The sequence below is a fragment of the Psammomys obesus genome, unplaced genomic scaffold (genome assembly GCF_907164565.1).
Source record: "Psammomys obesus unplaced genomic scaffold, mPsaObe1.curated_primary_1811, whole genome shotgun sequence".
NCBI classification, from domain to species: domain Eukaryota; kingdom Metazoa; phylum Chordata; class Mammalia; order Rodentia; family Muridae; genus Psammomys; species Psammomys obesus.
In genome coordinates, this window is record NW_026596149.1 from 11,133,619 (window position 1) to 11,158,909 (window position 25,291).

Here is a 25,291-nt window from a genome sequence, read left to right on the forward strand (position 1 = left end):
CTAAGCATACAAGAAATCCAGAACCACTGACAGTAATAATTTCTGGATATATGCCCAAGAGTGGTATAGCTGGGTCTTGAGGTAACACTACTCCCAAGTTTTTGAGAATGCACCAGATCGATTTCCAAAGTGGTTGTACAAGTTCACAATCCCACCAGCAATGGAGGAGGGTCCCCCTTTCTCCACATCCTCTCCAGCATGTGTTATCACTTTTAGAGTTTTTGATCTTAGCCATTCTGATGAGTATAAGGTGGAATCTCAGAGTTGTTTTGATTTGCATCTCCCTGATGACTAGGATGTTAAGCATTTCTTTAAGTGTTTTTCCACCATTTGATATTCCTCTGTTGAGAATTCTCTGCTTAGCTCTTTACCCCGTTTTTAATTGGATTATTTGGTTGTTGGTGTCTAATTTCTTGAGTTCTTTATATAATCTGGATATTAGCCCTCTGTTGGGGGCAGGGTTGGTGAAGATCTTTTCCCAATCTGTAGGCTGTCATTTTGTTCTGACGACAGTGATTTAAAAGGATAGAAAGGAAGAGACACTCGTGTTCTGCTGCTCTGTGTACAAGAAACTTTCAAGTTTTCAAGCAGAAGCTCATTTCACATGGGTTCAGCTTCAACATGAGGATGATCGAACAGAAATATCCCCTGTCCTCAATGCTGCCTGCAGCTGTTTGTCTCTCTTTCCCAGCATCCTCTGCGATGTCCCAGGGACTGTGTGCCAGCATAAGCTGCCGTTGCTGAAGAACATGTCACCCTCTCATGGAGTAGAATGCTGCTTCTAGAAAATGGCTGCCCAGTCAGGGAACTCATTTCCAGGCTCTCCTCGCCTCGGTGTGCCTTGGAAGGGGAACTGTACCACTGACTTCCCACCATCGGTTATAAGAGGAATGAAGTGCCCTCATGCCAGCACCTCTACACATGCTTCCCCTGACCCCTTGCTTGCTTCTTTCTGCCTTCTGCTGGGCAGACAGCTGTACCCATGTGCAGAGCATGGAAGTCTGCCTGCAGGAGTCTAGGCATGAAGCCAGGCCCCAGATGGACAGCCATGGCAGGAAATACATCTCATGTTCATCCCCTTATATTTGAGTTTAATCCACCCTAGGAGAAAAGAATTAGATTTCCTTTCCAGTGGGGTATGTTTGAAGAAAGATAAAGCTACCTCAGTTTATAGCACACTCCTCAAGCAAATTTCAGGAATTAGTAGAAAGGCCAGAGCCAGAGGAATCTGGAGGAAAGATTTGGAAATGGACAGCACTGGGTTATTACCACAGAGAGCTACTCAAGAAACCATGCTTCCTTGAACAGAACTGAACGGAAATGAAGCAGCAGTTCGGCTGGCCAGGGGAAGCTGGTATAGGATGGACCTCTGCATTTCCTGGCCCCCTCATCTTCTGAAGCCTGTGTAAGGGTTCTGAAAGCAATCTGTAACAGTTAATCACACTAAACTTACTAGAGTAAAATTGTTGGAAGGTTTTGTTCTGGTAGGCTGTATATCCGTCACTTTATCATCTTAGTGACGAGGCCAGCCAAAGTGGAAATACTTGGCCACAAAATAACCTATGGCCAATTTAAAAAAGAGAAGCACCTACATTTAATAGCATTAAAAGTTCAAACTAATTCAATGAGTAAGAAGTTTTTTACGATAATTTGTGGAGAAAAATATTGGGGAAGAAACTGAAACCCAAGTATCAGCACCCTCATACTTGTGGATTTCCTATAAATAAGCTCACCTTCTGGCTGAAATGTTCGTGCAACTCCTAGATCAGAACACAGGGCAGTTTTGTGGCCATTCTTCCACATGGGCAGGACAGAGAAAATCTGAGACATGATAGACACCTTCCCAGCTGATGGAATGCTGTGACTTACAGTTCCAGCCCTGGGTACCATAAGCAAACATCCTTTTGGAAGTTGATTTAGTATGAAGCTTTTCACACACCTGGGAGTTTTGCCTCCCAAGTGCCCAAGCCCAGCCCTGAGAATCCACCTTCTGTTTCTAAGCTCAGGAAGGCTAAGGTGTGCTTTCTACAGAAAACTATGCATGCTCCATAGCCTGTTCAGGTCTGGGTTATACTGATGAATTCAATATTGATGAATCAGCAACATATACTAAGAGAGACGTCGTTAAACTGAGTTATACATAAAAACTATTATGTAGCAACAGGCAAGCTTATAAAACTATGTGACCATAGGCTTGAAGGATGTAACCCTTAATTTACCCTGGGAGCAATGGTTTGGCATTCACTAATTCACTGAACGTGGTGGCTTTACACACCTAAGAATTTCAGCGGGTAAATCACCTCAAAATTAAAACTAAACTGCCTAAGTGACTATCATGTATCAAGTATAGCATTAAAACTGTACAAACATTGCATTTCTGGGATTTAAGCAAAGATCCTATCAAGTTTGGTAATAGGGTGACACTCATAAAATCCCTATTGATTAGACAACTCAGCCCAAGAAGTATTTTTACTTCAGAAAACGGTAGCCATTACAAGGCCTTACAAGATTTCCAGTCAAAGAAGTGTTCTTTGCCCTGTAAACTAAATGGACTTCGTGGGAATTCACAGCCTACTTACCGCAAGCTACTACAGGAGCCATTCTGTGCACCAGGCTGCTTTCCTATCCAGACAGCCCACTGACCTTTCCTACCCGCACTGTGACATGGATACAGCCCATGTCCCAGTGCCTGCTCCATAGTCTGAGCTGTGCTGACCAAATTCCAGACCAGAGGAACATGCAGCATCTGTTCCCAGGGTATGATTCCCATCCTTGATTCTGTAGACCTTTGCATTCACAAAACAATGAGAGTCAAACCAATTTCCCATTTTTATTCTTGGTTGTTTTTCATTTAGCAATGGTATAGTAAGCCAGGAGGGAAAAAAAAAAGACCTAGAGAAATATCTTTTGCTAATAGGGAATCCCTAGACAGATTCTAGACTGGTTTCGCATCTGGTGCTTGAACATATGAAAGGCAAAATTGTTTTAATGTTCCCGAAGTTGAAGTTGATGGAGGACTAGCATCTGTCACAGTAGAAAAATCTACACCTGACCCAGCACTACAAGTTGCCATAAAAACAGAAATGTATGAAAATGACTGTACGCTCTATGAGCTTGGTGTGGTGACACACAACCGAAATCCCACCCCTCTGGAGAAGGGGCGGAGGATCCGAGTTCAAGATCATCCTTGACCAGAAAGTGAGCTCGAGGTCAGTCGGCGTTATGTGAGACTCTGTCTCAAAACACAGCACCAACGAGCTAAAATTACCATCAGGCTAAAACGTATAAGTAAATGGAACATAAATGAATTCTGTCTCAGAATTTAGACCCCCATCCCTAAGGTATTTTATATGCATACGCAAGTGTTTCAAAATCAAGAATTCTAAATCTGAAACACTCCCAGGCTCAAGTATTGTGAATAAGGTGTACTCAGCTTCTTTTTAACTCAAATTTGATTGTAAAATTTCTTCTAAATTCTAGGTGGTTTTTTACCTTGTTTGTTTTGTATAATGGATATGCCTTTCTTTGACTTACATATTACATTATCTCTAGTCAAGATTTTAAAAATCTTGATAAAAAAAAGTGTATTTATGTGGGAGTGAGTGTGGATAAAGGCCAGGAAGCTAGCAAAGGGCCCGTGGGAGGGGACAAAAAGGATTTAAAAGATAAAGTAATAGGACACATGTGACATGAAGGTGGAAGGGGAAATACTAGGGGTGGAAAGGTACAAGCAGGGCCAGGAGCCAGGAGATGGCAGAGAGGAGCGATTGTGAGGGGTCAATCAAAACTATATGAAAATGCTATAAGGAAGCTTGCATGCTAATCAAGGAGCCATATGATAAGTGAATGAATGTTATACCGAATTTAGAACCATGTTTTCCCTTCTAAGCTCAGTAAAAATTAAACATAATAGCAAATGAGCTGCTTAGTTATGAACACTCTGAAAAGCTCCAGGCAGATTAAGACTGAGTTGAGCCTGGAACAGTGAACAATTTATATAAAATGGACATATATTCATAAGCTGTGTTCTTCAAAAGCACGTTCTATGAAAGCAAAAAATGTATTAGAACCATCCAGGTGAGGTGGGGGTGGCGATACACAGCACTGAGCTCTTAGCGCTCTGGAAGCAGAGGCAGGAGAATTGGAAGATTGAGGCTAGCTAGTTCAGGCTACCCTGGGAGATCTTGTCTCTTGAAAAAAGATAAAAAAGAAATACTCCAACTACTTCTGGTTTCAAATATAATGAAGAAGCATATCAAAAATTACAAGCAGCACTCAGTCAGTAATCGAGAGCTCCCAGGAAACGCCATTTTCTTCCATTAAGACAATTACTGCTGAACACGGATAGGAATGCATAACCCAAGGACATGAATATTTCTCCAGGCATTCCAGAATACTGACACAATTTTCAGGCAGCAGTTTCCAGGCTTTATCGCTCCAGGATGGATATCAAATAATCTCAGAAACACGAGCACCGCATGATTCTTTAATAAGGCATTTCCCCACAGACAGAGTAGTCCTTCATTCTTTAATCGACTACATGGCCTCAGCATTCTATCACAGAATGGGTGAATTCTGGAGCCAGGCATGACTCCAATTAGCAGTAATCTAAATGTGGTCATAAGTGACAGAGGGAAAATAGTATTAAAGCCCCTCTGGTTGACAAGTATCTTTAGACATTAGAAAGCTTTAACTAACCACTGTGTTCTCTAATCTTATGTAAAATATTAATTATATTAGTTAAATTTTATCACTGTGACCAAATAAGCTGGTAGAACAACTTACTTAGAGGAGGAATCTTAGCTTGCTTTCTACTGTTATAACAAATACCATGACCAAAAGCAACTTAGGGAAGAATGGGATTTATTTCATCTTACAACTCCCCTGTCACAGTTCGCCACTGAGGGAGGACAGGGCAGGAATTCAAGCAGGGCAGGAACCCGGAGGCAAGAGCAGAGGCCATAGAGGTGCTAATTGGCTTGCTCTTTGTGGCTAGCTCAGCTTGCTCTCTTATTTAGATTATTTTATTATACGTGTATAAGTGTTTTGTCTGAGTGTAGGTATGTGTACCACATACACTGACAGTGCCTGGGTCGGTTAGAAAGAGACATCAAATACCCTGGAGTTCAAGTGACAGATGTGTGAACCTCATGCAGGTACTGGGAATTGAACCTGGGTCCTCCGCAAGGACAAGTGCCCCTAATCACGGTGCCATCTCTCCAGACCCTAGCCTACTTTCTTGCACCACCACCTGCCCATGGTTGGCACCCCCCCCCACAGTGATCTGTGCTATCTCACATCAACTATTAATCAAGGGAATTCCTCCATCAGATTGCCTGCTGGGTAGACTATGCGGCGGGTGGGGGGAGCATGTTCTCAATTGATATTTCCCCCTTCCCAGATGACTCTAATTTATATCAAATTGACAACAAACAAACAAACAAACAAACAAACCTGATGAGCACAAAAGGAAAGACATGTTGGCTCATGGTTTCAATAGGCTTAGTTTATAGTTGAGCAGAACAGTATGGCAGCAGAAGAGTGAGACATCGAGAGCCGACCATTCCATGACCCATCAGGAAGTAGAGAGTCAAGTAGTAAGTGGCCAGGGGTGACAGCCAGGCCCCACCTCCTAACACTTTCAGGAACTCCTGAAATAGCACCACCAGCTGGGAAGCAAGTGTTCAAAACAGAAGTATTCACATCCAATTCATAACATTACCTGAAATAATTAAAACGTTGGACGCTATTTCCTGGTTCTTAGGGCCAGTAAGAACAAGGGGAGAGGCCAAGACTGGGAGGGTTGAGGCTAACGGAGGCACCCTGAGCTGGGAACTATCTAAAGACAGCGGCTGAGGGAGGCAAACAGTGGCTCCCATAGATGTGCGAAGGACAATCCCCCACAGCTGTGAGGACGTATGAATGTGTGTGTGCGCACATGCACACGCTTGTGCATGTATGTTTGTGTGCATGCACATGCACTCCTTTTGCAAGGGTGATTTAAATTAAGGATTTTGACTCGAGGCAATCCACTGGGTTATCCAGTGGCCCTAGTCTAACCACTGAAGCATCCAGTACGGTCATTTAGGGAGCCTATCCAATTGGAAGCAGAACCTTGGTTAGGGACTGGCGCAAGTACCGTGCCTGAGCCTTTAGGAAGAAGGGATTGGCAAAGCTGGGCAAATTGCAGTCAGGAACGGCACCATGATACCAATGTTTGTGACAGTAGCTGCTATGTCCTAACAGCTGCACAGAGCTGACCCAAAGATGGACAAAGAGACCTCAGGCACACAAGTGCCCAAGAACTCATTCAGAGCACTTGCCTAAGGCAAGAAGGTCCTTGCCTATGAGTTCTGGAAGGAGATGCTGTATCTTTACGGTGAAGGGGTGAGCCCAGGGTACCAGAAGAACTTTTCAAAAAGATTAACAACTCAAAGAGAGAGAACCAAGTGGTAGGAACGGGTTCGAAGCTTAGAGTCCGGTGACATCAGACTCAACCCCATTTGGCTCTTAGATAAGTAGCATTATTTTCTACACAAGCCAGCTTAGATTTGGTTGCTATGGAGTCTTGAATAATAAAGCAATTATAAAACGTTCTCTTTTTCAAATAAAACCCCAGCTCTCTGGCATCTTATAGAAGGCAAAATTGAAGGGGATGAACACAAGACAAAGAGGGTGAAACTCAGAACACACCAGCAGCATCGTTAATTCGCCATCCTAACTTTTGAGAAACTCTAATTAAAAAAAAAAAAAACACCAGATGGTTAAAACATAGTATTAGTATAGAGATAAACACAGAGGAAAGAAAGTAAAGGCCGTGACTACTCAACTTGACCAAGATGCTTGCCCCTGTCAACCCTTGCACAAACCCCCCGATTGGAGGACATCTATTTTACAATAAACTTCATTTAAAATAATCTTTATTGTCACAGAAAAATGACAAATACAGTGTGCAGATTCCCATCCATTCTTCACCCACTCCCATTACCGCCCTATCCCAGTGTGCTTTCCATTTAGCATGCCATAATACATTCCATCATCACATCTCCCTGGGCTCCTCCTGACTGGGGCACTTCCTCAGATTGGCCTTGTGTGGACTGACCTCAGTAGTTTTGAGAAGTACTGATCGGGAATCAGTTGGGCTTGCCTTGTACTTTCTGCCCTCTTGGTTAGGCCGAGGTCTTAAGTCGTTGAGAGAAAAGCAACAAAAGCCAAGTGCCATTTTTATCACATAACATCTAAGTGTATCCTATGCACATGGCTTGGAGACGTTGATGCTGAACTTGGTCAACTGGCTGAGGCAGGAGTGTCAGGGTCCTTCCATCCCACCCACTGCAGAGCTACAGTTTCTTCCCACCCTGGAGGCAAAGGCAGTCATAGTGTACAGCCTGGACGAGAGGAGGGAGATATAAGATTTCTTCAGAAGCCTCTCCTGTCCAACAGACCAAGGAAACACGATCATTCCCTGTCTGCCACACGACCTCACAGTATTCCTCAACAGAGTTTAACACTTTATTTCTGCAGTGCTCACATGATGGCTAGTTCACTGATAGAATACACTAAGTGCTATAGTAAATCTTTTTTGTCAACTTGATTGGAGTTAACATTACTCAGGAGACCAGGGCACACCTGTGTGTCCTGTTTCTTGAAAGGACTCACTGAGAGAGAAGACCTGTTGTATCTGTTTATTCCTACACTTACGCAACTGGATGGGGTATTTCCAACTCCCTCCTAGGCTATTTGTGTAGCTTTAATATCACACATTATATAACTCACTAATAGTGACAGGCCTGGCCTTAAGAAACAAACAGGTGACATTCTGTAATCAGATTGCCAACCCGCTGTTTTTGCAGCTGAACTGAACAGCTACGTCAAGATTCAGACCGAGCTGTGGAGGTAAAATATAACAACTGATGTGTGCAATCAGAAAGGACTTGTTTAAAAAGTCTTGGGTGACAGGGAAAACACCTTAGCCATTTGGTTTAAATGCCTTCCCCTTAAAAAAAAAATCATGAATAAAGTAGAATCCTGTCAGGACTAGAAGGTGACACTACTACAGCATGTCGGTTGTGAGGTAAAAAATAACCTCGACAGGAAGGCCAGAGGTGCTTCCCACAGCTGCAAGGCAACCGGTGTCACTTGCTGTCACTGTTCTTGGTTCCCTCAACATTTCCATCAGAAGACATAAGCCCTGGGGAGCCCTTTTCCCGTTCCTCTTCATTTTGCTCACAGAATGGACATACTGTGCCTATTGTCTATTAAGATAGAAAGAAGCCAAGTCCTAGACATACATCGTCACATTAGTTCATTCCATAGGTGGGCACACATTCACCACAGTGAGCTTGCGGAGGTCAGAGGACGATTTTGTGGTGATTGGTTCTCTTCTCTGTGGCCCTGAATGTTGAATTCAGGTCGCTGGGTTAGCGCCAAGCCTCTTTCCCTGCTGTGCTGTCTGGATAACCCTTGACCTGTTTTATCAACCCCATATACAACAGTCTGGGTAGTGGGTCCTTACAGACCACCTTCCTCTCTGCTTCTCAGACTCTGTGTCCTGTGTCAGGCCAGTTTCTGGAAGACCACTTCCTCTGGATCTTTCACACATTCCTTTAAAGTCAGATTTTAATATCCAGGAGAAGAAAAGGGAAGGTACCCAAGTGGCCTCTTTGTCGTCTCTGGGATAGGAACTGGGCCTTCAGGGGGCTACAGTTTTAGAATACAATGGTGCTTACTAGTTGCCAGTACAGTAGCTTACTTGAGTCTATGTTAGTTACAGATGTAGATCGTGAATGAGTTGATACATGAAAAATACATGCAATAGTAAGTACTGAATACATGAGAGCTCTGTTTTCTCCTTGCCAATTGTCATGCCATCAGGGTCCTAGCAGGGCACAGCAGCAAACACTTTTACTCCTAGCCCTTAGAAAGTCAATGAAGGAGGATCACAAGTTCAAAGTCAGTCTGGCTTACACAGAATTTAGCCCAGCCTTCAAGAGAGAGACCCTATTTCTAAGAAAAAGGGAGAGAAAAAGGAAGGGAGGGAAGGAGAAGGGGAAAGAGAAAAGGATAGAAAGAGAAAGTGTGTGTGTGTGTGTGTGTGTGTGTATGTGCTCATATCCATGTAAGATGTGCATGAGGTCAAATTTTTTGAGAAGCTAACAGGTCTCTATGAAGATCACAGAGAACTGAACATCCTCAGAGCTGCCTTGGGCATGCTGGGAGGGACCAGAATCTTTACATCACCCAACTAACCTGAGCACCAGTGGCATTGGGCTCTCACCACTTCGGCAGTGGGGGTGTATGGGCCCAAGCTGCAGCTTGTAATTTACAATAAAAAGAACCTCATGTATTTACCGGGGAGTCTGTTTATTCCTGGTCTTTTGGGGTTCGTGAACTAGGCAGAACAAACTCATCTTCTAAAAATCTCACTTTGTTTCCCACACAAGCATTTTCAGTTGTAAATTATATCTGCATTCAAAGTTGTTCTAATATCTAATCTAAACTTATGAAGCAGGATGGACAGCGGAAAGGAAAAATAAGTTACTCAGGAGCAGACCTAGTTTAGTGAATGAATATACTTGACATATTAACAGAGAGTAAGTAGTACTTGAGAGGGGAGGGATGGAACAGAGGAGAGAAGGAAAGCTAGTTGCTAGGGAAACAAACTAATGGCCCACTGTCACTGAGCAGGTGACAGTAATGGCCATAAACTCTCAGCCTCATCCAAACCACAGGAAACAGGAACACAGGGACTATATAGCCTCTTTCTAAGCTGCTGAGAGAGAATTTAAGTGGTTCTGTTCCCTGCAGTATAAACAGCATTTTTGAAGAAGAAAGACTGTAAACAATAGGACTCATTCTAGAGACACTGGGAGAGAAAAGCTGTACAGGATTAGGAAAATAAAGGGATTCAAATTTCTGACCAGATCTGCCCCACCCCCGCCCTTTGTGAAGCTAATTGCTTAAAAGTAGTTAGCCTCCCATAGCCATACAGCAGGAACTGGTCAAATTAAGAAGGTTCCCAAACGCTACTGAGCTGTTATTCTTTAAGTCCTTCTCCTTCTATGCATCCTCTTTCAGTAGCTAGCCAGGAATTAATAATTAGTAATTAGTCTGCACTGATTCTCTTTTCAATGTTCAATTTTTTGGATGAAGGTAGGTTGGCTTTTCAGGTAATCTTTACAGTCAGATCTTCACACCTAATGAGATTTGGTCCTTGGATTCACAGGCAATACCATAAATCAAGGAATTCATCAAGTGACCTGGAGAGGTTTCAGCTGGAAAAGGGGCTAAAGAGTGAATTTGTGAAATGCCCTGGTACATGCTGCCAATGGCATTACCCAATCTTGTGAAACAAAACGAGAATCCTAACTTGTCATACAAGCAGAACTCTCATTAGGCTGGTATCTCAATCTCCACCATTTGCTACTCTTCCATGTATTTCTCATGAGCAGTGATTGTTTATTCTCAACTAATTTAAAATTAGAGATGCACATTTACAGGTCTTTCATGCATGGCCCTTCTCATAGAGAAGACCTGCTAATCACAGAGATGTTCTTGGGCTCATAAGCTGCAATCCTGAGAGACTGTGAGGGAAGAAATGGGCCTCTTAGCAAAAAAGTATGATTCGTTGGGACCATAGGATTCATGCATGACAAGAAATCTCCTGACATTGCAAATTTAAGGGCTGTTAAGTTCAAATTTGTTGGCACATACTTGTCTCCAGAACTAAGAGAAATGTCCTTAGATTTTGGCCACTAAATCTAAAGCTTGCATCTAACACATGGTGCTTCTTATCTTGGAATAAGTTCTACATCTAACCATCTCAATGCTGCTAAGCTAGACACACATACACATGCCACTAGTTTTATTCAGTGATCATGTTTTCATGAGATACTATAACACGATTGGATTTAGGAGACTCACCAGCCATCAACTATTCCTTGGTGACAAGAAATTAAGTGCTCCTAAGGACACAGATTCTGTGGTCACATGTTAAAGCAAAGATGCAATCAACAGCATCTTTATCCTACCACAGGTACAAAGACCAGTGGAGAGAAGGCAGAGACACATATTTCTGACACACTGTTTTTGGGGCATGGCACAATAAGCATGTGTTAAAAGGTACCTTGTCAAAACACACAGCGAAATGTTTTTCTGAGCACAGAATCAATAAATCCAAGAGAATGGCTCATATTCAATCAACATAAATTGTTCAGTGAGATAATTAAAGACCCAAGTCATTAAGGGCTCAGCATGAAGACCGATATTAAAAATGAATCCATTCTGAAAATGGATTCCTATTTACAGTAGGGCATGACACATCATGGGAACCACCTCTCTCTCTCCATCACACCTTTGCGGAGGAAAATTTAGGTTTTGATTGTGCCAGCAAGATGAATTATTTTGGGTCAGAGTGATAATTGATTCTGGCTGCTGCAAGAATTACTGATGGTAGCAAACAGCTACTACAGGGGGTTAGCAGTGACAGATGCCATCTTCCGGAGAGGACTGAGGGCTCTTCCAGACCCGGAAAGGGATTTGTACATTGAAACTGTGACTCTCTGGGGGAAAAAAAAGCCCAAAGGGGGCTTTCTTAGATTTCTGATTTCTCTGTCTTCTTTGTAAGTGTGTGTATGGTTGTGCACACATGTAGAGGCCCAGAGAGGAGGTCAGGTGTCTCTTTCTATCATTCTTCACTCCATTTTGTATCACACTGAGCCTGAAGCTCCCCATTTTGGCTAGATTCACTGGCCAGAGAGACCTGCAGGATCTGCCTGTCTCCATTCCCTCTGGAGCTACAGGCACACATGGCCACACTCAACTTTTACAAGGGTACGTAGCAAGCACTTTCATCTGCTAGGCTGTCTCTTCAGTCTCATATCTCACTTAATAAGGTTTGGAGGAAAGATCAAGGGTTGGGGAGATAACTTTGCCTGTAAAACCCACTGGGCAATTGTAAGGACCCAACTTTAATCCCCAGAGCTCGTGTACAAAGCTGGGCAAGGGGGGTGGGGTGAGGTGGGGATGTAGTTTGTGATCTCCATGATGCAAGACGGAATGTGGAAACAGGAAGAGCACTGGAAGCTTACAAGACAGCTGGTTTAGATTACTTAGCGAAGTTCCAGACCAATGAGAGAGCCTGTCTCGTTAAGGGGTAGAAGGCAGCTGAGGTCATCTTCTGAAGTCTACATGTATGTGCAAGCATAAGCATTCCTGCACTCAAATATGCATAAACACCTGTGAACGTGCACATACACCTATATATACACACATGTACAAAACCTACCATGTAAAGATAAAATAAATTAATGCCCCATTCTAAATATACAATTATTATTCTGAGAATCAGTCCCTACTAGTTTTCTATAAATTCCTCCAGTTTTTCCTGACCATAGAGGCCTATGTATGTATCAAAACTTTCCTTTAAAGCACTAATTTAGAGCACACCACAAGCAAGGCAAGCTGGGCACTCAACCCAGATCAACACACAGAAAGATACAGATCCTGACATAACATTATCAACTGTACATTTGACGTAAAAATCATAACATCCAATTGTTAGGCCCAGCATGAGCCTAAATATAAGAAGGTATGAAGAGAACCCAGGAAACTAATCATCCATCGATGCAAAATTGCAAGAGGTTCATTCTGACCATTGCGCAATGGGGGTCACCCCTGCTGGTCAGTAAGGAGTGGCACCGGGAGACAAAGACCTTAGGTTTTTAAAAGACAAGGTGCGGGGAATTCTAGGGGTTGCCTTCTTGGCAATTCATGATTGGATGAGATATTTAACTTTTAAAATAATTGGTTGGTTCTGGGCACCCTTAGGTCTGCTCAGCCCTGTCGTAAATATCTGATCTTCAAGTCAGTTTGGAATTTCCTGCCATATGAGATATAGCCACAGTTAAAGGTGGGAGAATGATTAACTCATCCCATGTCTGTTCTGAGGAGTGGGGGTTACAGGCTTTGGATCAAAGGTCAGGAGAAGGATTGGGGCCATTTAGCCCAGATTCCAAACAAAGCTCATCTCACAGGCGCCAGCCGGTGATTTTCTCTCCATTTAGTAGAGATCTCTGCTTGTTCTCTGCCTTATCTCTGCCCTCACAGATGGCTAATGTCAGGAACTTTTACATTCCTCGGCTCTCTGGAGAAGCACTAAGAGGCTTTAATTAACATGGGCCTAAAACTTGAAAATATAAGTTATAAGGCAATTAAAGAAACATAGGTTACAAAGTTAGTCTGATTCTTTCACAATGTGTAAAAGACACTCCCTTCCAAATAGACTAACAAAGAAGCTTAAAAAGAAACTGTGAATTTGTCTGCCTGTTGTACTTTTCAGTGCTATGCTTGGGCTCGGGCTAGTGGGACTTAGAAAAATGCAGTTCTTCATTGGCCTGGTGAATGGAATGGCTCTCCAGTCACACACAGAGGAACGGCTGTGGTGGGAGAGGACAGGACAAAAATCAGATCTACTTGAAGGACATATGCAAGCCGGGCAGGGTCCCGCCTAATCCTCTCATCTCCTCAGAAGTTCCTGCAGAGTCTCAACTCCCATTACTGATCATTCATCCTTTCTGAAAGCCAGGGTCAGTCTGTCTCAGAGCACCCACCTGCCCTTCATCTTTCATAACGTGGTTCCCACTCCACAGTGCCAGCCGCTTTCTGCCAAGCTCAGTGACTGAGAGCAGGGAGGACAGTGAATCACCAGTATGGCAGCCTGGAGTGACTTTTCTGAATAAAAATATGCATAATTCAGTGACTGAAGAGCTATTCCTGGGAACCGGTTTTGAAGAACTCGGGCTCTCTATAAGGAGCCTGGTTCTTTACTATTAGTTAAGCAAGCTGATCATCCCAGGAAAGCAGATGTTAGACCAAACTTAACAGGGGTGGGATATACAAGCCCCAAAGCAATCCCAAAGGTGAGAGAGGTCACTTAGCACCAGAACCCATACAAGGCACTTGGCCTCAGTCATGCCTTGTGTTCTCAAGCACTTGCAAAAATGCAAAGGCCATAGTGCCCGATGGTAGAAGCTATTGTTTTAATCTCTTGGAAAAACATTATACAGACAATGTCTCAGAAGCTATTTGGCTGTCATTTCCATCTGGAAATACAATCTACAGGGCTCGTTCTTTCTCTAGCACATAAACACACGCATGTGCACATACCAGATAAATACTTAAATGTTAAACGAAAGAACAACAATAAAACTCGAACAAGGAAAAGAGAGGTATCAGAAGGTTGTATATGTAGCTTGGCTTTTCCTAGCGTGTGATTTCATTTTCCTAGGGCCTGTGTGATTCAATCCCCAGCACCTCAAAACTTAAAAAAAATCATTAGCTATTTCAAATAAGTTAAATAATTTATAGCAACGTATATTAAAGCAAAAACATTCTAACTTCTTTCTACAAATTACCTATCAGGAAATCGCAAAAGCAGAATAACACATCTTGTCACGATTCACATGTTTTGGATACTTTAAATTAGTATCTGCTTCTATGTCCCTGTGTGAGGAATCTACTTTATCCAATATAAATTTATTATTTTTATGTGTTTGTAACATTTTCCATGACATTCATCAAAATCACATTTTATGACTTCTGAGTTTCAAACTGTCCACACTTTCAATTTATTCTTTCCCACTGACCACAGTATGTTTAATTTGGAAAATAATTTTTCTATACTTGCTACAATACCTGGTAAGTTCATAGCAAATTCTAATAAATAGATAAATTCTAAATTGTAACCTTTATTTTGAGACAATATAGGACAAGTTGGCCTCAAACTGGCATTTCTCTTGCCTTGAGTTTGGGAGTGCTGGGATTATGGGCATATGCCAGCATGCCCACATTCTAATTTATAAAATTTCAATCAAAATATATAAATAATCCAGCCTGAATGTCTTTGTAGGTGCTGCTGAGGTGTGTGTGTGTGTGTGTGTGCCCACGTGGGCAACTGTGAATGTGAGTGGAGGTCAGAAGACAGCCCCTGGTGTCATGGTGTCATTCCTCAGGCACCTTACACACACACACACACACACACACACACACACACACAGGCTCTCTTACTGGCCTGGAGCTCACTAAGTAGTTAAGGCTGGTTGTCCATCAAGTCTCCAAGATCTACCTTTCCAGCACCATGTGGCCATGCCTGCCTTCCTGGGTAAATAACAGTCAAGGCAAGGGCTTTACCAACGTAGCCATCTCCCCAGTATGATGTATTAGCTGATACTCTTCTTTGCCCCTTCAAAAGAGATACCTTAAAAAGTAAACTGTTCCTATTAGTGATGTTCTTACGCTTTCTCAAAGTTGGATGCTGTAATAAAATCACACTTCTCAATCTTTTCTCATTGCTACATGGATATAAAAGTATCCAATTTAAAAAAAAATAGAACTCTACCAAGATATTTTCCACAGAGCAAGCTATTTCAGAGTACAATTATAGATTTTTTTTTGAAAACTCTTACATGGTTTTTGTGCTCTTATCATTTAACATGCTCTGTTTCGTTTATAGGAATGTGTTTCAAGATTTAGTTTCAATCAGTGACTGCAGATGGTTGCTAACTTCAAATACTGCTATTTAGGTCACTTAATAGAACATAGTAAGAATTTCCAACTCTGCGGCTGGAGAGACAGCCCCACAAAGAAGAGCGTTGGCTGTTCTCTCAGAGGACACAGATTTGATTCCCAGCTTACAATCATCTGTAACTCCACTCCCAGAGGATCTGACGCCCTCTTCTGGCACACATGCACACACACATGCACACACACAAGCACACACAGTGCACAGGCATACATGTAGGCAAAATACTTAAAACACACATGTGTTCCACAGACATACATGTAAGCAAAGCATTTATACACATAAAAAATTCTAAAAAAAAAAATTCCAACTGCTTTATTAAGCAATGCAACCAAAAGGAGGGGGTGGTTATAAGGAGGGCTGACACCAGTCTATCATAAAATGTCAGCTTTTCTATCTGAGAGTAGGAAGCAATAAATGTTTAGGAAAAAATGGAACATAGAGTCTAACCAGGAGCACAGGAAATGAGGCCAGAACCATGGGGAAGTCAAGTCTAATTCTCATTGTGCAAATCTCTCCACAGGATCCTAGCAGCCCAGCTGCAGAGAATACAGACAGGGCACTGATGTGGGATTCTGCATTTGCAAGGTAGATGTATCAGGCTAAAAGAGTAACCACAGGGGTACATGCTCTAAAAAGTGTTATGTCCTGGATAAGAAGACTATGGGTGAGTGGAGAGCACAGTTCTCAATAGCCTCAAAGAATAAGCATCAGAAAAGGCAGCTGGGAAGCCATGGCTACACTGAGGACAGATGAGGAGCAGTGGGGAATCACAGAGCGAGGGCTGCCCTAGGGCGCCATTTTAGAAAGGGGTCATGAGGCTGTGTTACTTCATGCAGAGTCTTAAAGCAAGAGCTGATCAGAGAGTCACAGTGTGGCTGTCTCTACAGACACTGAAGGCAGCAACATGGCCGAGCATGAAGGACAATTTAAGCAAAATGAATCAGGCACAGAAAAATTAAAAAAAAAAAACACCCAAAAAAACCATGTATGTTCTCATTTACATGTTGAAGCTTAAGAAGTTAAAATCATGCAAGCACAGTAGTGCTTACCAGAGGAAGGAAAGGGTAGCATGGGAAGGAGAGGATGATTGAAGGACATGGCGGTACAATTGCAAAGAAGAAAAGACTTCTAGCTAAGGCTGACAAGAAGTAACTATACATTTCAAAATAGCTAGCAGGCTGGATTTTCAACGTTCTCAAAAGAAGGAAGTAATCCATGTTTGAGGTTATGAATCTTCGAGCAACCTTAATGTGACCATTACATTTTATATATGCACTGAAAAAACTCCGTAAGCCCCACCCCATAAATATGCACAGCTGCCGTCGGCTGGGGTTTTTGATGACTAAATCCAGCTATTGAAAGAAGGGAGATAGACCCCTTGTTCATGAGCAGGCGGGAAAGACTGCCCTTGCTTTCTGCGTGGTTTCCTTGTTTGGTGGCATGTCCCTCCGCTTCTGTAATTCTCTGCGCACCTGGGGTGCCAGTCTACATGTGCTTGTGTGAGGGAGACTTGTCCCCATGGGCTCACATATTTGAATGCTTGGTCCCTGGTAGGTGGCACTGAGGAGTGAAGGAAACTTTAGGAGGAGGAGACTTACTGGAGGCTGGCTTTGGGGTTCAGAGCCTGGCCCTACTTCCTATCCTCCCCCCACCACACACACTTTTTGTGTGCGGATGAGCACAATCTTGTTGCTTCCTGACTGCCAGGCGAGCCTCCCATTCCCCGCGCCGCCAGCAGGACTGGATCTCCTCTGGGAGCTAAAACAGGCCCTTTTCTCTCCTAAGTTGCTCTTGGTCACCTATCTAATCACAGCAACAGAAAAGTAACTGAAACAGAGGCATCCGGCTGACCCAAGCCCTCCCTGCACTCGGACCTGGCCTCTGACAGAGTTGACATGAGCCCCATCGTCAACTCTGACTTCACTCAGGAAACACAAATGCAAAGGCTAAGATGACTAGGAGTTTTCAGATGACAAATGAGAAGTGGTAAAAGCCAGGTTGGGGTTGGCTTCATGGATGGCAGGCCTGGTCCTGTGGCTCCACTTTACCCCTTACTCAGATGTCTCATGCCATTTTGCACCCATCCCCCTTCCAGCATGCTTTGCCCTCCCTCCTAATTTTTCTCAATGGACTTTAGTAGGTCCTTGTGTATACTCAGTGACTTATTAAGCTGTTTGAATGCTGCCACTTTCTCCTCCTGTTATATAAACTTTATATGTGTGGAACATTGATGCATCATTATACCCCACCCTCTGGCTAATAATACTAGACATGTGATGGGGCTCCATAAACACCTGAGTGAGTGAGTGAGTGAGTGAGTGAATGAATGAATGAATGAATGAATGAGATGATGCATAACAACAAGCACAGATGAAATGTTACAGAATTTCAGGAAAGAGATGATCTCTCTGAGAACAGCTCTCTGGGATCACACAGCCTGCAGGGGAGATTACATCACGCCATCATTACTTTCCCTGACAATGATACGGTATAATTGTAGGGAATGCCTATCAGGGTAGACAACTTCCATGAAGGGTGACAAGGTAGCCAGAGGAAGGTGCTGGGGCATGGGGGGAGGTGATAGGAGAAGATCATTAAGAAGCCTGTGTGGTGCTGTGGCAGAGCCAGGGTGCTGTGAGGCTCAGCAGGAAGAAGAGGGTCTACAAGGCAGAGACAAGCAGAAGCGTCTTAGACGTCGGACCGCTATGAGGAAACGCCCTCAGGAGGAATCCATACATGAATCTGCAGGGCATGAGAAAACTGGTCCGGTCAGAGTAGAGCTCTGTTTCCTTTGATTAAGCTGTCACGCAGAATGGAAGCCCTGGCCCAACTCAAACTAGAATGTCTAATCTGATACTCTCTGAAATTTATCATCATGCAGGTGCTCATTACGTGAGCTCCAAGTTTTCAACCTGCTAGGGAATTGGACACAATAAAGTCAGCTGCGATTCCTCCTATACTTTTGTATTTTACAAGTCTGAGCCTGCCGGCTTTCAGTTATCATATGAATATTTAAATGAAGTAAATTACCTGTGCGATCTGTACATGAATAAACGTAGTGAAGTTGATGCTTTACATTCTAAGCCCATTTCTTCTCCTTATGCACTTCTATGGCTTCTCAAAATCAAGAGCCGGTGGCCAGATGTTACTTTTAGAAATGTATAGTGGTTTTTATAATGGTGAGATTTTTATCTGCAGGGGGTGAGGCTTGCAGCTTGGTGGTACAGCATTTGCCTAACACAAGGCCATGAGTGTGATCCTCAGAACATCATCCCCTAGAATAGTTATGCCATTTTAAACCTGTGCATAATTTAAGGTCTCAATAATTTATAGTCAAAATTATTTGTCATATAGATTGGATTAAATGGATATAGATTGGATTAAATGGAGAAATATGGTATCTAAAACAGTATTATAAAACATATTAAAAGTAAAAAATGTTTAAAGCATGATTACAAAAAACTAAAATGTGCTACAAAAGCTAAATTATCTCCCAAAGTGGTTAATTCAGCACAAAAATAAAAATAAACCCACTATGAGTGAGCATCGGAATTGTAAAATACGTGAGGCAAACATCAGTGGAGCCAAACAAGAGAAACAACAGTAGGAGTCTTTGACAACATTCTTTATGTAAGAGAGAGTACAATACAACAGACTATCACAAAAGAAATGCAGGACTTTCCTACTGTAGACCAACACGACCTGACAGACAAATGCATTCCATTCCAGCCAGCAATGATAGAAGCACTTCTCTCTCTCGAGGAAATGGGATACTCTCCAGAATAAGCCATAGGTTGGGCCACAAAACAAACGTTAGTAAATTTTAAAAGGACTGAGCTCCTGCAAAGCGTCTGTTTGTCTCACAGGGGACAGGAACCGGAAATCAAGAGCAGACGGAAAACTAGAAAATTCAAAAACACAGAAACAAAACAGAACATTCCCAAACAACCAGTGGGCCACAGAAGAAATAACAATGAATACTGAGAGACAAATTTAAATGAAAACACAGCTACCAAAATGAATAGCTTGGCACGAAAACCATGTAAGATGTTGGGGCTGGAGAGATGGTTCAATGGCTAAAAGTACTTGCTGCTATTTCAAGGGACCTAGGTTGGGTTCCCAGCACCCACTTGGGGTGGCTCACAGCCGCCTGTAATTCCAGGTCCAAGGAGCCAATGTTCTCTTCTGGCCTCCACAGGGCACGACATGCACACAGGACACAAGAGACAAACAGGCATGCACACATACACATAAGAATCAGTATGACAAAACCTTTCAAAGTAGATGTTCAGAGGGCCGAGGGATATAGCTCGCTGGTCGAGTTCCTATCAAGCAAGAGTGAGGTCTTAGGTTCAACCCCAAGCCCTGGAAATAAAGACACCATAGCTATAAATTCTTGAATATAAAAAGCTAAAAGAAAGCATGACTATGTACTGGCAATTTCATATGGTTGAATCTAATAAAACTTGTCCAAGATTACATTGGACCATTTTGTCATTTTGTCTTTGCAACTCTCTAAGCCTTTATATCCCAGTAATATTTCTCTCTTTGTTTGTAGTTAAAAGTATTTTTAGTATAAATTTCAGTATCTAAGAAATAATGTTACATGACTAGGATAAATCTGAGGATGATTAGGTATACCTTGTGGGATGGCACTAGGACCCTCAGATCCCAGCCCTCCTTGTGGGATGGGGTCAGCCAGGTGATGGAGAAGTCTGCAAAGTCCCACTAGCTCTGGTGAGCACATGCGGTCTCTTGTCCTGACACTGGGCCGAATCCAGGCCAAGAGTCTCTTAGACTCTGAAAGCCAAACCAGAACCTCGGCAGCAGTCTTGATCTTAAATTCAAGTTTCTGTTCCACTTTTCATTTAAGCGATAAAGTTTTATCGTTGATTTCAATTATTTACATCGAATAAGGATTATGATCCAATTGGCTCTCTAAGCCAAAGGATGATGGTGCTGCTTCCTACATGGCAGGAGACCCACAGAGAAGCTGATGTCCAATAATGGAGGACAGGGATTGGGAAACACTAACCCAGGGTTCTAAATGATGTGCATGTTGTCAGACATGTCACTGCTAAATCATAGGCACGTGGGCTGGCTGTACGTGGAGGAGGTCAGACAGAACTTGACAGGTTGTGTAGACCACTTTCTTGCCTGAAGACCAATAGCCGCAGCCTGTTACCTGCAATGGTGATCCGACTAGGGAGCCCTAAGTCTCCTCCACAGCTTCCATGTATCTATCCCTTTTCTTGGGACAAGGTTTCACCATGAAGTCCTGGCTGACCTCAGCGTGTATACCAGGCTAGCTTTGAACTCATGATTATCTCCTTGCCGTCGCTGCCTAAATGCTGAGATTCCAGGCGGGTGCCACCACACCTGTCCGGGTATTTATCAATTAAAAAGGTCCCTAAAGGCAGCATCTTTGAAAGATAGAACCATGGGGAGCTTCAGGGCCTTGTTGGGTGTGAAAGAGATACAGGGTCAGACATGCTGCATGGCAGTACCTGAGGAGCGGTCTGACGTGGGAAAGCACTCCCACTACAGAATGGGGAACCAGAGGGGGGAAAACAGCTGTGGAGTTCACCTGTTTTGAGAAACTGTAACAGGATGAAGTGCTGGCAGCGACAGCTTCCTCCCCCAGATTCTTCTAATTGAGCCCTATCCCTTAAAACAGTGGCCCTCAACGGGGAGATGACTTTGTCCACAGGGGACACTGGGCAGTGTGGGAGACATATTTGGCTGCCCTCACTGGGAGTGGGGTGATCTAGTGGGTAGAAGCCAGGGATGTTGCCGATCGTTACATAATGTACAGGGCAGCCTCCTACGGAGAAGTGCTGAAAGGTCAGTGGTGCCCAAGTTGACAAACCTGTTGTAGGTGGGAACTTCACTCTTGCCCTTCTGAATCTAGCATGAGACAATGCCCTTAGAATGACAGCCAGGCCAGTGTGAACACTCTCTCAAGCCATTGCCACACTGAGCAGAAAGCCCAGTTCCTCCAGTGTCCTGTAAATGCCCAGTCAGCTGCTGGCAGTCTGAGTTTCAGTGAACACAACTAAAGCCGCAGGTCCTTTTGTCTCCTCTCTTGCCTGAAAAGCTGTTACTTCTTTCTTAGAGCCAGTGCAACTCCACGCCAGGATGGCCAGCCATCGCAGCAGCCCCTCCAAAGAGGAGTACAGCTTTGCCCTGTGTGGCCAGGGCACCACTTGCCCCCCTCGGCAGCGGCGGCTCTTTTTCCTGCTGCCGGGCCCCTCCTCATTCAGCTGGGCGGCCCCCTCTGCCTGCGCCACAGCAGCACTTCTCACTGCTGCTGCCTCCAGCTCTTATTCACCAAACTCCACAAACACAGAGGAAGAGGGGCTGGCTTCCTCAACTCTTCATTTCTGTGGTTTCCTTGTAGACGATCTATGGGAGTGAGGGAGCAGCGGATCTGGGAATGCCTCCTTTGGCACCTCCTCCTTCTCCACATGCACAATGTCAGCGTTAGAAATGTTCTTATTCTTACTCTCCAACTCCACTGTTGTCTAAGCTTTTCACTTCTTCAAGATCCATTGTAATCTTCTGCCAGATTGGGATACTGGGAGGCTTTCTGTGTGCCAACCCTGCTAGCAGACAGTGAGATAGGTAGGCTCTCAGACTGCCAAGAAGTGGTTGGAGACTCGCGGATACTAACTTGTCGGAGTTGTCACTGGGCAGTATAAAAATGTCATTGCTGTCTTCTGCAATGATTCCAGGGTATTCTTCCTCATTCTCAAGACAGTGCTCCAGTCACCTTACTGAATGATGAACTCTGCTTTGAGGCCCTCCAGATATGTCACCCCAAACTGTAGCAGCGCACTCAAAGGCTCTTGACCATATTTTGTCAATTCCAGAAGCATTCGTTGTAGCAAAACTAAAGGCACCAAAATCTTATTCTATCCACTGGCATGAACTGTAGTCTCTGATGTACATTCACCATATGGCCGATATGCTACTGGCTGGCTGAGGGTCATGTGCAATGCTTTATGCAAAGGCTCTTTCAGATCCTGTGACACTCTTTCTTCAAGATGGGCCAAGCAGTCTTCTGTTGAGCTTTCCGGGTTAGCAGGGCTAAACACTAGTGAGGTGCAACAGTCAAAGCCTGTGCTGGTGAAGGCTTCAGAGACTTCTTTGTCCAAGGATTTCAGTTCTTCTTCAATCTCAGATTTAACTTTTGATAAAATTTCTAGATCCAGAGGTTGTGGAGAGACAGCTAGTTGGATTCCTTGGGGTAAGGGACCTTGTTATTTCTCCTGAGAGAGAAGTCCCAAGCAGCTGAGAACAACAGCTACAAGGGTTTCATAGTGAAATCCTAGAGGCACAGTAAGAGGACACCACTGAACGGGCCGAATGAGCGCCAAAGAGGCCTATTTAAGGATGTTGAAAATGTGGTTCTGGCCCTGTCCCAGAAGGGATGAAGGATGTGGCAGCCATAGCAGGTGCTTCCCACAGTGTCTGTGAGCGGCGGTGGCTGCTCCTACCTGTGGACCTATCTCCGAGTAATATTTCTCCAACAGTTACCTGGGGATGAGCAGCAGTAGCCAGAAATACCAAGTTGGCATGTGCCAGTGTCCAGATCTTATTGCCTACCAAGATGGCACACAACTCCCCCAACCCAGCCAAGTTGAAATCCCAAAGGACAAAATTCCTCACAGATCAAGCCCTATAGCCTGAGTCCCTCATAGGCTCAGCCCCACACAGACTCAGCCCTTCGCAGGTTCAACAATGTACAGGCTTAGCCACTCAGACTGGACTCTGCCCCCCACTTTGATAAGGTTCTTATCAATGCTTCTGTTTGAACTAGACCTTCTGCCAGAGCAGAGCCACCTCCCTCAGCCCAGTATATCCATCTATCTAACTCTTAATCATCCTCCAATGAGGAAGGCCTCCTCTCAGAGCACAGGTACGGTACAATTCTGAAAGAAAGCAGTCATGGTAGGTTATCAGCCCTCTACAAAGAGAGCTGCTAAAGAGAATCATCTTTGTCTCGTGCCATAAAACATCCTAACTACTCATCTAATGCTGAGCAGAAACTACAGTCCTACCGAGTTCTTAATTAACTGTCTGTGGTGAATGAAGATAAGATTTCAGTAATTTATATGTAAATATATTAAGGTATTCTATTCAGAAACACATTTTTCCTTCATTATTATGCTTGGCTACTTACTGAAGGCTTTCTATTGAAAGTGATAATTTGTGTTCTAATTAAAATTGTTTCTGGGAACACAGTGTATAAATTATGAATACAATATCCCCATGAAAGCTAACATTGGTGACCTCACCCCCCAAACAAGGAACGGTTCAAACAGCTTCATACGCATGCTAGCACAGGAGATAAAACACATCTCTTGGAAACTGAATATATTCTTATATCCTGGGCTCCTTGGGAACCAAATGAATATTCCTTCATAGAGTATGTGTTTAATTCTTAGGTTTTCAACCTCAGCAGGTATCTGGTTATATCATACATATTTGAGCGTTATCAGGGGATGAATAAATATTAAAATATTTGCATCTCACCTAGAAAAACCATAAAAAATCAAATTAACATACTGACAAAAATCATTCATAGTAATTATTTTTTAAAAATCACATAAGGAAAAAACTGGAATAATTGTGAATTGAATGAGATTATTCAGCCAAATTCCAATGCTAGTATTAAATAATCTTTCTTCTACAGTTTTAAAATATTTACTGAATCATAATTAATAAGGTTTTCTAGGTAAACTGAATTATTCACATTAGTAGTATTACAAGTTTTTTTTTTTTCCTTAGAAAACATTATCAGAACATTATACTACACTGGCCAAAGGTACATATTGGGTTACTTGCTGCCTTAATTAAATGATTAAGTCTCTATGGTCATCTTCTCCATGTAAAATTATATTATACAAGCTCTCAAGTCTACTGTAGAGATTAAGTAAGAAAAACAGACATTTTCTTTAATCACCATTCCTTTTCTAAGTGATATAAATTGAACAGAGATTTCTTTTTAATGACTTATTTCTTGTTAATTATGTGTCTGTATGTATGGAGGCATATATGCACGTGGATGTAGGTGCTTGCAGAGGCCAGAAGATGCCATTAGACCTCCTAAAGCGGGACTCACAGGCATTTGAGAGCTTCCCAACATGGGTGCTGAGAACAAAACTCGGATCCTCTGGAAGAGCAAAAAAATACTCTTAACCAGTGGGCCATCTGTCCAGCCTCTGAACAAATATTTAAAAAGTGAAAGACTTTTAGTATGAATAAGAACCAGTCTCATAGGCAATAAGGTGAGATGAACTTTTCTTGGAGTGAAAAGTACTATAGAGAGAACTAATGTTGGGGGAATGGATAGGGACTAAGCATGGCTACAGGAGGAGTTGAGGGAGGGAATTGAGATTTTATACAAATGAGCTGAGGAAAAAAAAACCTTAAAAATGGCATGTAGCAGACAGAAATCCAAGCATCCCCTGCAGTCCATGACAGCATTAAGAGATCCAAGGGAAGGCCAGTGAGTGAGATGGCTCAGATTACCATCAAGCTTGACGACCCAGTTGAAACCACTGGTCCTACGTGGTGGAAGAAGACAGCTGACTACTGAAAGCTGTCCTCTGACCTCCACATGTAATGTGTGTGCACTCAAAATAAGTAAATAAGTTAGATAGATAGATAGATAGATAGATAGATAGATAGATAGATAGATAG

At 43.1% G+C, this 25,291-nt stretch overlaps 1 protein-coding gene and 1 pseudogene across 3 annotated transcripts in view; both read right to left on the reverse strand.

Moving 5' to 3' along the window:
• Camk1d (calcium/calmodulin dependent protein kinase ID) overlaps nt 1–25,291 on the reverse strand; it is a 392,540-nt gene that overhangs the window by 119,045 nt on the left and 248,204 nt on the right. The window lies entirely within an intron of this gene.
• Nucleotides 21,684–23,922, reverse strand: LOC129666571 (bcl-2-like protein 13; annotated as a pseudogene).